The sequence below is a fragment of the Salvelinus alpinus genome, chromosome 33, assembly GCF_045679555.1.
Source record: "Salvelinus alpinus chromosome 33, SLU_Salpinus.1, whole genome shotgun sequence".
Classification (NCBI taxonomy): domain Eukaryota; kingdom Metazoa; phylum Chordata; class Actinopteri; order Salmoniformes; family Salmonidae; genus Salvelinus; species Salvelinus alpinus.
In genome coordinates, this window is record NC_092118.1 from 26,540,548 (window position 1) to 26,556,354 (window position 15,807).

The 15,807-nt window shown below is 41.7% G+C and overlaps 1 long non-coding RNA gene across 1 annotated transcript; it reads right to left on the reverse strand.

The window, feature by feature from the left end:
- Positions 1-4,417: 4,417 nt before the first annotated feature.
- LOC139563134 (uncharacterized) lies at positions 4,418-15,478 on the reverse strand. The gene is made up of 2 exons (XR_011672496.1): positions 15,338-15,478; positions 4,418-5,304 (listed from the first exon to the last, which is right to left on the reverse strand). It is a non-coding gene; the product is annotated as an uncharacterized lncRNA (long non-coding RNA).
- Positions 15,479-15,807: the final 329 nt, after the last annotated feature.

The window sequence follows — 15,807 nt, forward strand, 5'->3', positions numbered from 1 at the left end:
TTCAATGATGACTACACCTCATAATAATACATGTATTTTGACCCCTCTGGGACATTCTAGTTCCTTCCGCTCACTGTTACTGAACAAAACATTTATTTTTGAAAATAGTATACATAGTGATTGTACTGGAGAAAAAACTGTGAATGCAGTGAAAAGTGGGGATGAAAAGTGACTATCTAGCCTGGTTCATCTCTCCTCAGTCAGATAGTCGTAGTGCAGAGTGGAGAGAAACAGGCCCGGTGATGAACGATGGCAGCAGAGTCAATGAAAAATCAGCTGGGAAGCACAAAGCTCTTAATGCTTCAGCCATATTGGTTGCTGACTGGAGCAAATAACATCAGCATAGCACTTATAGAGACCAATCATACATTTCAACCAACCAACAACACACACTCCCAGGCTACGGAGGAGCCGAAATAAATTCTTTAGTCTGATTAAACAGTAAATTCTGCATGCCTATCAGCCTCCCATTAAGCATGGGGGCTGCTTTCAAAAACAACATTAATCAACGTGGAGATATGGTGCGAAATATCAGTCATCGATTGTAACTGCTTATGACAGTTTACACAGCTTCATATCTGCGGGGAACGAGCGCTGATCTATCAATTACGAGCAGACCTTGCAGCATGCTAATTGTGCATTTCCCCCTCTAATACAGTTCCAGTGTTATCACATAGGCTAATGAAACCAAACAGATCAATAAATATAAATTATACATGCAAAGATGTACTGCTGTGAACATAAAGCCTCTAATTAATTGCATTTGATTAATTTATATACTTTAATTATCTCTCCGAGCTGCAGATGGCATAAATATCTGTACAATCTGCTTATTGCTATGTCAGTCATAAAACGGCAGACACAGTGAAACTATTAGCGCTGGGCTAGCTTTGTCACTGGAAAACACACAGTATGCTGAATAAGAAGACTTACCTCTGAATAATTTAAAGTGAGAAAATGCAGGCAGGGGAAAGACTTGATCACTATTTCTAATGTCTCTGTTGTTGTAATATGGTGAGTGGTCTGTCTGATGACCTTCCACGCACAAAGCAAAATTACCACTGCACTGCACAATGCCCATTTTTTAGGACCTTTCTGTAAACATTTGGAGTAAAACATTCAAACATCACTCTGTCCGTACATTCCTGCAAACCATATACAGCTCTGTAGGGGCTTAGCAAAAATAAAATGAAAAAAATATGATATCGATATCTAATTTCTTGAACAATGCATTTACAAAGTAATTTCTGGTTGCAAGTACTTGTTTTTGCATCGTTACATCTAATATATTTTAAGAACACAACTTGCTTTAGTTAAGTTGAACTCTACTAACCTCAGGCAACTCAATGTATTTTTATTGTACACCTCAGTACACTGCAAGGTAAGGTATGAGGTTGAAATGGCGGTGAGGAAAGAGGTGAGGTGAGGAAAGAGGTGAGGTAAGAGGTGAGGAAAGAGGTGAGGTGAGGAAAGAAGTGAGGTGAGGAAAGAGGTGAGGTGAGGAAAGAGGTGAGGTGGGGAAAGAGGAGGATACTGGGACTTCAGGGGTTTACATCTTGATGCGGCGGCTAATTAGGGTTTTAGTATAATTACCCCAACAGTGTGCTTGGCAGAATAATTACCACAAAGACATTATAGTGGAACATTATCGTGTCCAGTTACAGTAAATATGTCGAGAAACAAGGTGACGACTCTCTCTTCAGTCGGATCTTTACTAAATAAGGTGTTCTACACCCCACATGTGCCAAATCCAACTCTGTAAAATTACAGTGCCCGTTTTGTAACAATTGTAGCAATCACTGAAAGAAAGCTACTTTCAAAGTTTCAGAATGTAGTAATTGCAGGTTGGATGAATGTTTGGAACTTGGAACAGATAATGTGTTCTGTCCAGCTGTTTCGATGTGATGTCACAGTGCCCTAGTCATACTGTACACAACTGGGGAGTTCTGAACAATCAACATTTTATGTAAGTGACTCAAACTGAACCAATTCAGCTGCCTGTCGTTTCACTCTACTTTATGAAGTAAGTGAATACCTGGCATGGGGTTGTGTGTAGCAGCATTGTGTAGGCGACTCCAGACATATAGTTTAGACAGCATAAATGCCTCAGTGTCTATAAAAACACCTGAACTTTTTGGCGCGACTTCAAACATACCCTGTGCACTCTGTTTACCCTTAGAGACCCTTTCATGTTGCCAGATTCCTCAACAAAAAAATATACTTCCAGCGGTCTGTTAACTGAATGTGTGGTGTCTGAATCTGGTATGGAGTTGTTAAATGCGTACTGCTTTCAGATTATCCGCTGGCTAGACGGATGGCGTCCATGTTTAGAATGGAACACCATCCAGACTGGGCATGGCTCAGAGGGTTTAGCAGTGTCCAGTCTGAGGTCTCAAAGGGGAGGGCAGGGCAGTTTATTGGGAAATGGGAAAAGATACATGAAGATCAAGTAGAGAAACAGGGGACAGACCACACAGGTGGTGAGATGGACTTTGACCTGAATACCAAAGGATTGACATAGCCTACTGTACTGTATCTCTAAAAGCAGATGTTTAACATTGGTAGATAAACAGCCATCACTCCTGCCTCTGTTCAGCTCTTCATTTTACACTATAATCCACAAGAACAACTGGAACTGGGAATACATTGCAGCTTCTAGCCAATACCAGACGAATCATTCAAATACTGAGTCAAATTTCCTGATTCATGTTTCTTTTTTCTCCCTCTCCCTCCAGAGCCTGGTTTTTAATCATCCTGATATGATATAGTCACTTTTAAACAATAATGATCACGGGAGGAGCATCATTTGGGAGTATGTGATCAATCAGCCGCTCATTCAGCTTTAATTCATGTAGATGCACACCTAATACTCATTACAAAGATGCAATTTCCAGCCAGTCAGCCCAGATTAATGGGATGCAATCTCTCTCCAGTGCTTCCTCCACACAGTGGCATGCCTTCAGAACGATAGATGGCTTTCATACAGACAACACTCAGTCCAAAAGACTCATTTATTCTGAGGACATGTTTATGACAAACTGCTTAGCTGACACCTTATTAATCGGAGATAGTTTAAAAACGATGGGGAGGACTATAGGAAAGTCAGAATGTAATGGTTCGTTTTCACATTTTAAACTCTATTAGACCGACTTAAAAATGCAATGAACTGCAGTAAAACTGTAATGATGTGACAATTAACCATTCTACCTACACAAGTACCTTCAGATGCACTGTTACTGTATAGAAAACAACATCTACAGATAATCAGTACATTTTGGGGACTAACGACGTGACAAACTGGATCGCTGAGAGCTCCTCATTCATACCCATCCTGCCACCAGTTGTATGGAGGAGACTGTAGCAGCATTCTCCTTATCTGACAGCTGAGGCACACATGTTGGGCTACATGTGTACTGCTACATGTCTACATGTGTGTGTGTGTGTGTGTGTGTGTGTGTGTGTGTGTGTGTGTGTGTGTGTGTGTGTGTGTGTGTGTGTGTGTGTGTGTGTGTGTGTGTGTGTGTGTGTGTGTGTGTGTGTGTGTGTCCTGTATGTGTGTGAGCCCGTGTCCTGTGTGTGTGTGTGTGTGTGTGTGTGTGTGTGTGTGTGTGTGTGTGTGTGTGTGTGTGTGTGTGTGTGTGTGTGTGTGTGTGTGTGTGTGTGTGTGTGTGCGTGCGTGCGTGCGTGCGTGCGTGCGTGCGTGCCCTGTATGTGTGTGTGAGCCCGTGTGTGTGTGTGTGTGTGTGTGTGTGTGTGTGTGTGTGTGTGTGTGTGTGTGTGTGTGTGTGTGTGTGTGTGTGTGTGTGTGTGTGTGTGCGTGCGTGCGTGCGTGCGTGCGTGCGTGCGTGCGTGCGTGTGTGCGTGCGTGCGTGCCCTGTATGTGTGTGAGCCCGTGTGTGTGTGTGTGTGTGTGTGTGTGTGTGTGTGTGTGTGTGTGTGTGTGTGTGTGTGTGTGTGTGTGTGTGTGTGTGTGTGTGTGTGTGTGTGTGTGTGTGTGTGTGTGTGTGTGTGTGTGTGTGTGTGTGTGAGAACCTGTGAGCCCTCCCTCCCCTGTTTAACAGGCCTGGCTACAGTGTGTAATCACATGGACAGGCACACTTCTGCCTGAGTATGACTTCGGGAACCGTGAGTGCTGAGAGTTCCACATACCGATGGGCTGAAATCACATCTACCCTACTGATCCTATAACAAAGCAGAAGGCTTGTGTGTGCCGCGTCCCCTCCTCTCCAGCTGACTGACATGAGGGGATGTTGCCCACACTATTCACAGTGGGGGGACAGTTGGGTAGCATCCTGACTATGTCAGTTTCAGGTAGAAGGTATACAGTAAGCTAAATTATAATTTCCTGTATACCTTTGACAGACAGGTATATTATTTATTAAACATTGTTATTTAAATATAAAATATAAAATACATATTTATTAATTCAAAGATGTATTATTTCAAGCATAAGTAATTATTTCATAACAGTACACACATTTTATGTGTTAAATGTCAAATCCTGTCTTCCTTTCCAAATCATTGCAAGGGAAACATAAGGCTTACAGAAACATTAAAAACAAGTACAGGACAGAGAAGAGAGATTGAGATGAAGATCTTGACAAGAGACAGACGAGGAAGGCGACCAAGAGAGAGAGAGAGAGTGAGAGGCAGGGGTGAGGAAGCAGAGAGTGGGAGCTGAGGCAGGATGAACTGTGCAGTCAGGCAGTCAGTCAGGCAGGCAGTCAGTCAGTCAGTCAGTCAGGCAGTCAGGCAGTCAGGCAGTCAGTCAGTCAGTCAGTCAGTCAGTCAGTCAGGCAGTCAGGTAGTAAGTCAGTCAGGCAGTCAGTCAGTCAGTCAGTCAGGCAGTCAGGTAGTAAGTCAGTCAGGCAGGCCGGCCCACTCTGGCGGCCTGGAGAACATCTATAAGCTGTGCATTTTAATAGAGATATTTTTTGTCCCTTGTTTCCTTGTGATGTGCAGCTTTGATTTCACTCTTATCAGCCGAGGCTCTTGGTGTAGCTGAGAAGGGTATTACTGAGTGTGTCCTCTAGAGCTCCAGGTAGCTCCAGGAGGTACAGTGGAGGAGGTATAGTAGAGAGACTGGAGAGAGACTCTGGAGCACAGCGCTCATAGTGGGCAGGAACAGGCGCGGCCAGCCCAGCCTCGGCCCTCCATAGGCCCTCCCCTCCGCTCTGCAGCCCAGCCCAGCCGTCCGTTTTCTGACCATTAATTGGGTTTGGTGCTGGAATCCCCTTCTCACGGAGCACGTAGTTAGGCTCACTCACACCCAACCAGCCGGCATCCAGTCAGCCAGGCAGGCAGCTGTGAAGACAAGCGTGTTTAGCAGCAACAATTATGATAATTGCTGGGGAGCAGTCAGCTGAGGGAATAAGCAGATCTGATTAAGGGCCCTTCTGCATGATCAAATATTAATCTGATGTGTCTTCACCCCGACCTGCCTGGAACATAAGAGGCTCTTATGGTCTTATGCATTAACAGATTTAGCGCAGGCTGAACTCATAGCACCTAATAATATTGGACAGGGCAAGTCAGAGGCAGTAAAGAGATCTTCCAGGAACTGAATCTACTTACAATAAACAACAGAGTAAAAATAGCACTGGAAAATAATGAGGATAAGCTTTATATGACAGTTCAATTATTTTAAACTAGCTATGACAGTAAATACCTATTAAATAAGATTCCCAGAAGGACCTGTTGGATTCTGTACAGATAATTTGGCAAAACTTTTTACAGAACAATACGTCCTAAAAGGTTCTCCACGCAGGTGCTGCCCTCAGCAACACTCATAGTTCATGGCCTAGGTTGTATGCTCTTCCTGATTATCCTCCTGGATAAGAGATAAGAATAAGACTTAGCTATGCATGTACATCATAGACTTTTAATACACATTAATGACAAGATTCAATCTATAGAAATAATTTATAAAATGTTTAAAAAAATATATGAATTATCAGCAGCATCATCAAAGGATGACAGAAAGAAGAAGAAACACTGAGTGTTCTGAAGACATTTGAATATATTGTCACCTGATTACAATGCAAGTGGCATGTTTCAGTCAGCATCCACAGTTCTCAACATTCGTGCATCACATCAAACAGGATAATAACCAAACAGGATAATAACAAACCATTCATGTAAAACATCCAGATTTTACATGCACACGATAAATCTACAGTATTGTAACACGGATTAGTTCCCTAATAATTACTGAGCACTTCATGGTTTACGACACTAGCATTTAAATTTATGTTAGCAATTCGAGAGCTTGGGACTATAATGTTCTATTTGCAAAAAAATATGATTCTGAGATCATTTGGTTTAAAGTGCCGATCCCTCATTGGTTTAAAATTGTCAGCGATTTTTATCTTGTATTCTTTTGTTTTTTTTTGTATTTTATAGGTAGAGAACAGTGAACAGAACAATGCTATGTCAGTAACAACATTTTTACAAAAAGCAGATAGAACCTTATAGTCCCAAACTTTCGAAAAATGGATGGTCAATCACACAGATTAGTTCCCTAATAATTACTGAGCACATCATGGTGTACGACTATAGCGTTTAGGTTTCTGTGAGCAGTAATGGATGGTCAGTCACTAACGTTTTTAGTTTGAGATGCTATCTGGCTTCATTTATTTCTATGCTATTCTCTTGCCCTCATGCCCCGTCAGAGTTTTAAAGGCTGTGCATGGAATAGACTAAATCCAGTCTGCTCTAATGCTAGACAGCGACCGACTGGCAGCTAAAGCAGATTAGGATGATATTAAATCAAAACAAATGCCTGGCATTTAACAACACAAAAAAGCTTGAAAGAATCATAGGATTATATCTCTGGATTATTATAACTCCTCGCAACTCAGCGACAACATGGGGGAGTCCAGCAGATTAACTCATCTACGTTAATCTACAAAGCATATTTAAATCAATATAGATTTTTTAAATAAGAAAGATAAGGCTTATTCAACACATATAATCTTAATTCAAAACATAATGTTTGCTCTGTTGAGCATCAGAACAACAGATGTCCCTGACCTAGTCATACATGGGATAAACATGCTTTAACCAATGTTCTCATATGACTCTGCTAGACAGTACATGTAATGTAATGTACCACTGAACACATGCCAACCACAGGATGAGCCAAATGCAATCTCTTGCTTATCATCAATAAATAAATATATCTCTAGTTTGGATCTGCGAGGGACATTTGAATGTTCTCATAGAACAGAAACACAAAATGGGTCTGGCGAAAACAAAATGTTAAAGTTAAAGGGATAATTCACACAAATTACAAAATTACATATTGGTTTCCTTACACTGTAAGCAGTCTACAAGGTATAACAGCAATCCATGATTTGGTTTAGTTTCCCCGGCACTACTTCCACATACTAATGTTTTATCATTTGTGGCACAAATCCCATTTAAGTCATGGGACCAATATTAGCATTTTCACACATCATTAAGCTTCACAATCAATTGTATATAATTTAAAAAATGCTGAATTAGTCAAACGTTAGCATGTGGAAACAGTACCAGGGAAACGAAACCAAACATGGATTGCTGTCATAACTTGCCCATAGACTGCTTGCATGGTAAGGAAACCAATGTATCATTTTGTAATTTAAGATTTCCTCTGCTCTCATCCTTCTAGACCTATCGGCTGCCTTTGATACTGTGAACCATCAGATCCTCCTCTCCACCCTCTCCGAGCTGGGCATCTCCGGCGATGCCCACGCTTGGATTGCGTCCTACCTGACAGGTCGCTCCTACCAGGTGGCGTGGCGAGAATCTGTCTCCGCACCACGTGCTCTCACCACTGGTGTCCCCCAGGGCTCTGTTCTAGGCCCTCTCCTATTCTCGCTATACACCAAGTCACTTGGCTCTGTCATATCCTCACATGGTCTCTCCTATCATTGCTATGCAGACGACACACAATTAATCTTCTCCTTTCCCCCCTCTGATAACCAGGTGGTGAATCGCATCTCTGCATGTCTGGCAGACATATCAGTGTGGATGACGGATCACCACCTCAAGCTGAACCTCGGCAAGACGGAGCTGCTCTTCCTCCCGGGGAAGGACTGCCCGTTCCATGATCTCGCCATCACGGTTGACAACTCCATTGTGTCCTCCTCCCAGAGTGCTAAGAACCTTGGCGTGATCCTGGACAACACCCTGTCGTTCTCAACTAACATCAAGGCGGTGACCCGTTCCTGTAGGTTCATGCTCTACAACATTCGCAGAGTACGACCCTGCCTCACGCAGGAAGCGGCGCAGGTCCTAATCCAGGCACTTGTCATCTCCCGTCTGGATTACTGCAACTCGCTGTTGGCTGGGCTCCCTGCCTGTGCCATTAAACCCCTACAACTCATCCAGAACGCCGCAGCCCGTCTGGTGTTCAACTTTCCCAAGTTCTCTCACGTCACCCCGCTCCTCCGCTCTCTCCACTGGCTTCCAGTTGAAGCTCGCATCCGTTACAAGACCATGGTGCTTGCCTACGGAGCTGTGAGGGGAACGGCACCTCCGTACCTTCAGGCTCTGATCAGGCCCTACACCCAAACAAGGGCACTGCGTTCATCCACCTCTGGCCTGCTCGCCTCCCTACCTCTGAGGAAGTACAGTTCCCGCTCAGCCCAGTCAAAACTGTTCGCTGCTCTGGCACCCCAATGGTGGAACAAACTCCCTCACGACGCCAGGTCAGCGGAGTCAATCACCACCTTCCGGAGACACCTGAAACCCCACCTCTTTAAGGAATACCTAGGATAGGATAAAGTAATCCTTCTAACCCCCCCCCCCCTTAAAAGAGTTAGATGCACTATTGTAAAGTGGTTGTTCCACTGGATATCATAAGGTGAATGCACCAATTTGTAAGTCGCTCTGGATAAGAGCGTCTGCTAAATGACTTAAATGTAAATGTAAATGTAAGATACCTATCCCTTTGACTATATACAGCACCAGGCAAAATTTTGGACACACCTACTCATTCCAGGGTTTTTCATTATTTTTACTATTTTCTACATTGTAGAATAATGACCTGGCCTCCACAATCACCCGACCTCAACCCAATTGAGATGGTTTGGGATGAGTTGAATCACATAGTGAAGGAAAAGCAGCCAACAAGTGCTTAGCATATGTGGGAACTCCTTCAAGACTGTTGGAAAAGAATTCCAGGTGAAGCTGGTTGAGACAATGCCAAGCGTGTGCAAAGCTGTCATCAAGGCAAAGGGTGGCTACTTTGAAGACAATGATTTGTTTAACACTTTTTTGGTTACTACATGATTCCATATGTGTTATTTCATAGTTTTGATGTGTTCACTATTATTCTACAATGTACAAAATAGTAAAAAACTATATAAATATACGCATAGGATGAGGACTCTCTGCTAGAACTCGTTGATTATCCCACAAATACAGTGGGGAGAACAAGTATTTGATACACTGCCGATTTTGCAGGTTTTCCTACTTACAAAGCATGTAGAGGTCTGTAATTTTTATCATAGGTACACTTCAACTGTGAGAGACGGAATCTAAAACAAAAATCCAGAAAATCACATTGTATGATTTTTAAATAATTAATTTGCATTTTATTGCATGACATAAGTATTTGATCACCTACCAACCAGTAAGAATTCCGGCTCTCACAGACCTGTTAGTTTTTCTTTAAGAAGCCCTCCTGTTCTCCACTCATTACCTGTATTAACTGCACCTGTTTGAACTCGTTACCTGTATAAAAGACACCTGTCCACACACAATCAAACAGATTCCAACCTCTCCACAATGGCCAAGACCAGAGAGCTGTGTAAGGACATCAGGGATAAAATTGTAGACCTGCACAAGGCTGGGATGGGCTACAGGACAATAGGCAAGCAGCTTGGTGAGAAGGAAACAACTGTTGGCGCAATTATTAGAAAATGGAAGAAGTTGAAGATGACGGTCAATCACCCTCGGTCTGGGGCTCCATGCAAGATTTCACCTCGTGGGGCATCAATGATCATGAGGAAGGTGAGGGATCAGCCCAGAACTACACGGCAGGACCTGGTCAATGACCTGAAGAGAGCTGGGACCACAGTCTCAAAGAAAACCATTAGTAACACACTACGCCGTCATGGATTAAAATCCTGCAGCGCACGCAATGTCCCCCTGCTTAAGCCAGTGCATGTCCAGGCCTGTCTGAAGTTTGCCAATGACCATCTGGATGATCCAGAGGAGGAATGGGAGAAGGTCATGTGGTCTGATGAGACAAAAATAGAGCTTTTTGGTCTAACTCCACTCGCCGTGTTTGGAGGAAGAAGAAGTATGAGTACAACCCCAAGAACACCATCCCAACCGTGAAGCATGGAGGTGGAAACATCATTCTTTGGGGATGCTTTTCTGCAAAGGGGACAGGACGACTGCACCGTATTGAGGGGAGGATGGATGGGGCCATGTATCGCGAGATCTTGGCCAACAACCTCCTTCCCTCAGTAAGAGCATTGAAGATGGGTCGTGGCTGGGTCTTCCAGCATGACAACGACACGAAGCACACAGCCATGGCAACTAAGGAGTGGCTCCGTAAGAAGCATCTCAAGGTCCTGGAGTGGCCTAGCCAGTCTCCAGACCTGAACCCAATAGAAAATCTTTGGAGGGAGCTGAAAGTCCGTATTGCCCAGCGACACCCCCGAAACCTGAAGGATCTGGAGAAGATCTGTAGGGAGGAGTGGGCCAAAATCCCTGCTGCAGTGTGTGCAAACCTAGTCAAGAACTACAGGAAATGTATGATCTCTGTAATTGCAAACAAAGGTTTCTGTACCAAATATTAAGTTCTGCTTTTCTGATGTATCAAATACTTATGTCATGCAATAAAATGCAAATTAATTACTTAAAAATCATACAATGTGATTTTCTGGATTTTTGTTTTAGATTCCGTCTCTCATAGTTGAAGTGTACCTATGATAAAAATTACAGACCTCTACATGCTTTGTAAGTAGGAAAACCTGCAAAATCGGCAGTGTATCAAATACTTGTTCTCCCCACTGTATATGTTTCACAGAAAATATAGGTTGTGAAATATTTTTTGTCCACACTGAACCCAAGTGATAAATTCTAGTGATTTGGTCAGCAACTCGTTGATTACCCCAATATAAAGCTATTACAGAGCCAAAGGAGTTACATTTTAATTTGATTGTATTTGACAAATCAATTCACTTTTTTTTTTAAACAAATTTTTTTTGTTTTTGTTTTTTTAAACACTTGTGATACTGTGCTATGCAATCCAATGAAATCACAGATTTGTTTACAAATGCCACTTTTCTTTCTCAGAGAGAGAATGATCCTGACTAATACGCGAGTATCCCAGATGCTCCCAGAATAAAAAGTAAAGCAACTCAGCGCTAGTTATTTCAGTACAACTTGGCTGCCAGAGGTACTGAAACACAATATGACCACAGTGAGAGAATGCATGTAAATACAGTGGGAAACAGGCCAGGGATATTGAACCGACTTTGAGAAGCAGCCATATACAAACAAGTCTGAACATGTGAAACAGACTAAAGCAATGAAAGGCCACCACACCATATTCTTTTCCAAATAAAGTTGCAAGGCAGAGAGACCCTCGTTTTTAAGTGGCATTCTGACTGAAATGTTAGAAACCAGATTTATTTACTACAATAAATATGTCAAACATATATTTTCTTTTTAGATGTTATTTGCTATGGTTCAACAAACACTACATTCAGGACTTTTAAAATAGTACAATAGCTGTCTATTTCTGTTTGAATTTCATCTAATGGTATGGCTACAATATATCATGCAACTGATGTGTAAAAGTTCAGTAAATTGGGATAGAAGGTTAGAAATAAAGAAAATGTATCCTTTGCAAACTGTTGCTGTTGACACTTCTGCACATCTCATCATTCTCTGTGGTTTGTCCAATTTGCTTTACAAATGTCAGCATAAAACTAAGCAGGCTTTGTGTTGTTAGCTTCTTTTCAGTTCAATAAAATAATATTTCAAAAGAAATGAAAAGCTAATTAGGAATGGCTACAAAACTGCCAGAGACGGCCAGTGTTAATGTGCATTTTCCAACTACTTTGTGACACAAAAAACGTAGCAGTGTGCCTATGGACTCCTTAGGTGTGATTCTCTTTGGAACTGGTGTTCACTACTAGACAGGTGCTCTACCTGTGCTCTGCTGTAGCAGCAAGGTATAACACAGTAGTTCCCCCAATCCATCTGCTCTGCCCTGCACAACACTACCCTGGTCACCGTTGTGTAAATACTGGATCAACAGAGCTCCACAGGACCAAGCAACACCACTCAACACAATTCACATGAAAGAGCCAACTAGAAACCATGGGGCAGTGTCCTATCCCACAGCAGCACCCTGGGGTGAGGAGGAACTAACTCATTACAACCTCATGACTAGAAAGGATACTAGATAGGATATAATGGCACACACACACACAGGCAAGCATTAGCACACGTATTCTAACAACAGCGTGGGCGTCTACACGCACTAACACACTGACTAACACAAAAACAAACTGACATCCACTCTTGTCATGTCGGAATCATTTGATTCCAAGGTTGGTGATTGTCAAATATGTGGGTGTTCACATTCAACCCCTTAAATAATGATTCTATATTTATAGTGAAATACAAAATATTGAATACATACATATGAATGTAATGTGTATTGTCAATGTAATTTATCTTGCTGTTAATGTCATACTTTTTACATTATTTTCACACCTACAGTATATAAACATGCATTATTCCGTTTATCGACAATGAACTATAATAAACACTCACAATACGAATAAAACAAACTATAAACACCTATATAAAGTTAACATGCTGTTCATATTCTATGTTATTCTCTATTCTATTCTACGGAATGTGCACCCCTAAAAAACATATTGACATGAAATTGGGAGAATGAGGTCATGTATTTGTCTAGAGAAAACAGACCATTATTTTAGTCCTTTGGACAGAGAGAGCAGGGCCTTCTGCTGTCAGTCTGTGGTCATTCCCCTGCCCAATATAAACACAGAAATGGGAGACAAGATTGAGTAGTTTTACGACACGCTGCATGCACCCTGACGCCCCCGACTGACTGACTGACCAGTGTGAGTGACCACAGTTTATCTGCCTGGCTGTGAGAGCGGAGGAGGGGAGTCCTCCTCACTGACCGCCCCAGCCAGAGTGACCATATCAGGGTGGGTGAAACACATTCTGCCGAGCCAATCTGAACAAGCTGTGTAGACAGAGAGACATACAGACCACCTCTCGTCCTCTCCACTATGTCTCTCGCTGTGTCCTGTCCTACAATTGGATTATTGCACTCCCTGTCCCTTCCAATTCTAGACAGCTCTCATAGATTTAATATGCCAGTGGAATTTGGTATATGAGTTAATTTAGATGTAAACCTCATGACATGTGGCTTGTGACATCCTGTCTGTCTGTAGAAACAGAGTCATTAACTCTGTGTGTGCTCATTAATTGCCTTTCTGTTCAAGCAGAGCTGAGGAAAGCTGTGCTGGCCGAAAATAAAAGACAAAGCAGGTATCATTGCTTTTCATTTTTCTTTGACATCATAATTCATATGATAGTAGGTGTATCAGTACAGTAGAGACATACAGAGGCACATGACTGCTCTTCAGAGCCCCACCCTGCAATGGTGGAATCTGAACACTAAATAGCATTAGCATAAATCGTGAGGATTTACTTCACAGCCTAATCAATCCAAATCTGCTTCATTTTAATCTTCATAATCCTATGTTTAAATTCTATTAACTGATAAATCAAGTACTGTCAAATCCACAGCGGAAACTTGGTGACAACAGTCTTGTTCTGCACAGACAGACAGGAAAGTATACCAGAGTACTCTTCAGATGGAACCTAGATCTGAAGTAGCTACTGAGGAAAGCCAAGCCAATCAAAGTGTGTCACAGGAGGTGTACTGTTCATACAAATACTGGGATGTTTTGTTTCCACAGTCTAACATGTAATCACACTCATCAGCAGCACTCTGACATGGATACTGTAATTCTGCTGGAGAGAGGAAAGTCTGCCTTTCCATGACTTAGAGAATGTGTTTATCATATTTTTCTTGCTAAAAAAATTGAAAACAATTTGTGCTGTGTTTTACACAGAAATTATACTAAAATGGCCTGTATTTCCTGAACTTAACATGTCTTGAGTGGTAAGCTAACAATATTATTGATGGATGATTGTTAATTTCATACTTATACATTTACAATAACATTTACAATAAAATATACATATTTTACACTTATATTTAGCTGAAAATATAAAGAATATGTAAATAAAGGTACTTAATGAAGTCACTGTATGTGAAGCTTAACTGATGATGATACAGTAACAGTTACATAAGTTGAATCACTTCCTTTTCTTTGCAGAACACCCTTTCAATGGAAAATATACAATGAATATGAATCTATCAATTTCAATTTAAGTACATTTTAAAATACTTTTGAAGTGAATAATTTATAACTTTAAAATGTTTGTTATTATGTATATTTGTTATTATTGATATTATTGATATTATTATTACAACTATTTCCTATTATCACCAATTATAGCAGCATTTTTACTATTACTATTATTAGCGTTAACATTACTTCCAGTGGTATACACATGGAGCCTGGCCAAGCAGGTGCATACAGCTAGCCCACAGTGTGGTATCAGGTATCCCCTTGGCCTTTCCCATTTGTCATGCTGAATGAGTGGTCTGCCTGACTGCACTTTCTCATTCCATTTCCTCCCAGGCTGTACTGAGGCCCTACCACCCACTGTAACGCTGTCATTTCTTCAACCCCTTTCCATTCACATCAAGTGTTAGCAATAATGCTCTCTCACATTCCTGTTCTCAATGGCTTACACGCTATGCCCTCTCTGCTCTGCTCTGAACAGACCTACCTCACCCTTACAGGGTACAGACAAATTACTCGACATGAAAATTGAAACTGTGTCACAACAATTTAAAACAGACATAAAAGTCATACAAGTAAGGATATCAAACAATTTAACTGACAGATTTTTATGAAAAAGCAAATGATATCCTCAATGAACATAAATTAACATAAAATATAAATTATAATATTATTATTACAATAATATGTTAAATATTTCACATGACAAATCCTAGCTAAATAGCATCTATGTTCTATCTGACAACAAGTCCCAGTGGCTGATGGCCTGATGCAGTCACAGTACATGTTCAGCTTAATCATTAGCCCTTAATATGAACAACCAGCATGCTCTCCTCTCTCCTCAGCCCAGACACCTCTCCTCTGTGTGCTTATAAAAATGTAAGTCAGTCAGTGCTGCTCTTACTTACATCCATAATGCCACTCAGCGCAGCCTCTCTACAGAGCTCTGATCTTTAGCCCATGCAGAACATCCTACCAGCTACGTTACGTTCCATCAGAGTAAGCCCCTACACAGAGCCACACACAGCCCACCGGCAGACACCCTCTCTGTAACTGGAACAAGTAACTGGAACGGAAAACATTATCTGAAAGCAAAGCAGCAAAAAAAGAAAGATCACAGTAAGGTAATCACAGAACACCCCGAGCTCAACCAATAAAGAAACTTTTTTCTCTTTTTTTCCTGCTAAAGAAACCTAGGAAATCTCCACTTATTTCAACAAACATTTGCTTCAACTCAGGAACTAAGCTGTATTCCTTTTTTTAAATAAAGCGTGTGGTATGTGTGAGCGGATGCAGCATGTGTTGTCTTGTTCATCCTCTTGTAGGGGGATTGTTAAGAGACTGCAGCTCCATCTGCTGGCAATCCAAGGGTCAGCAA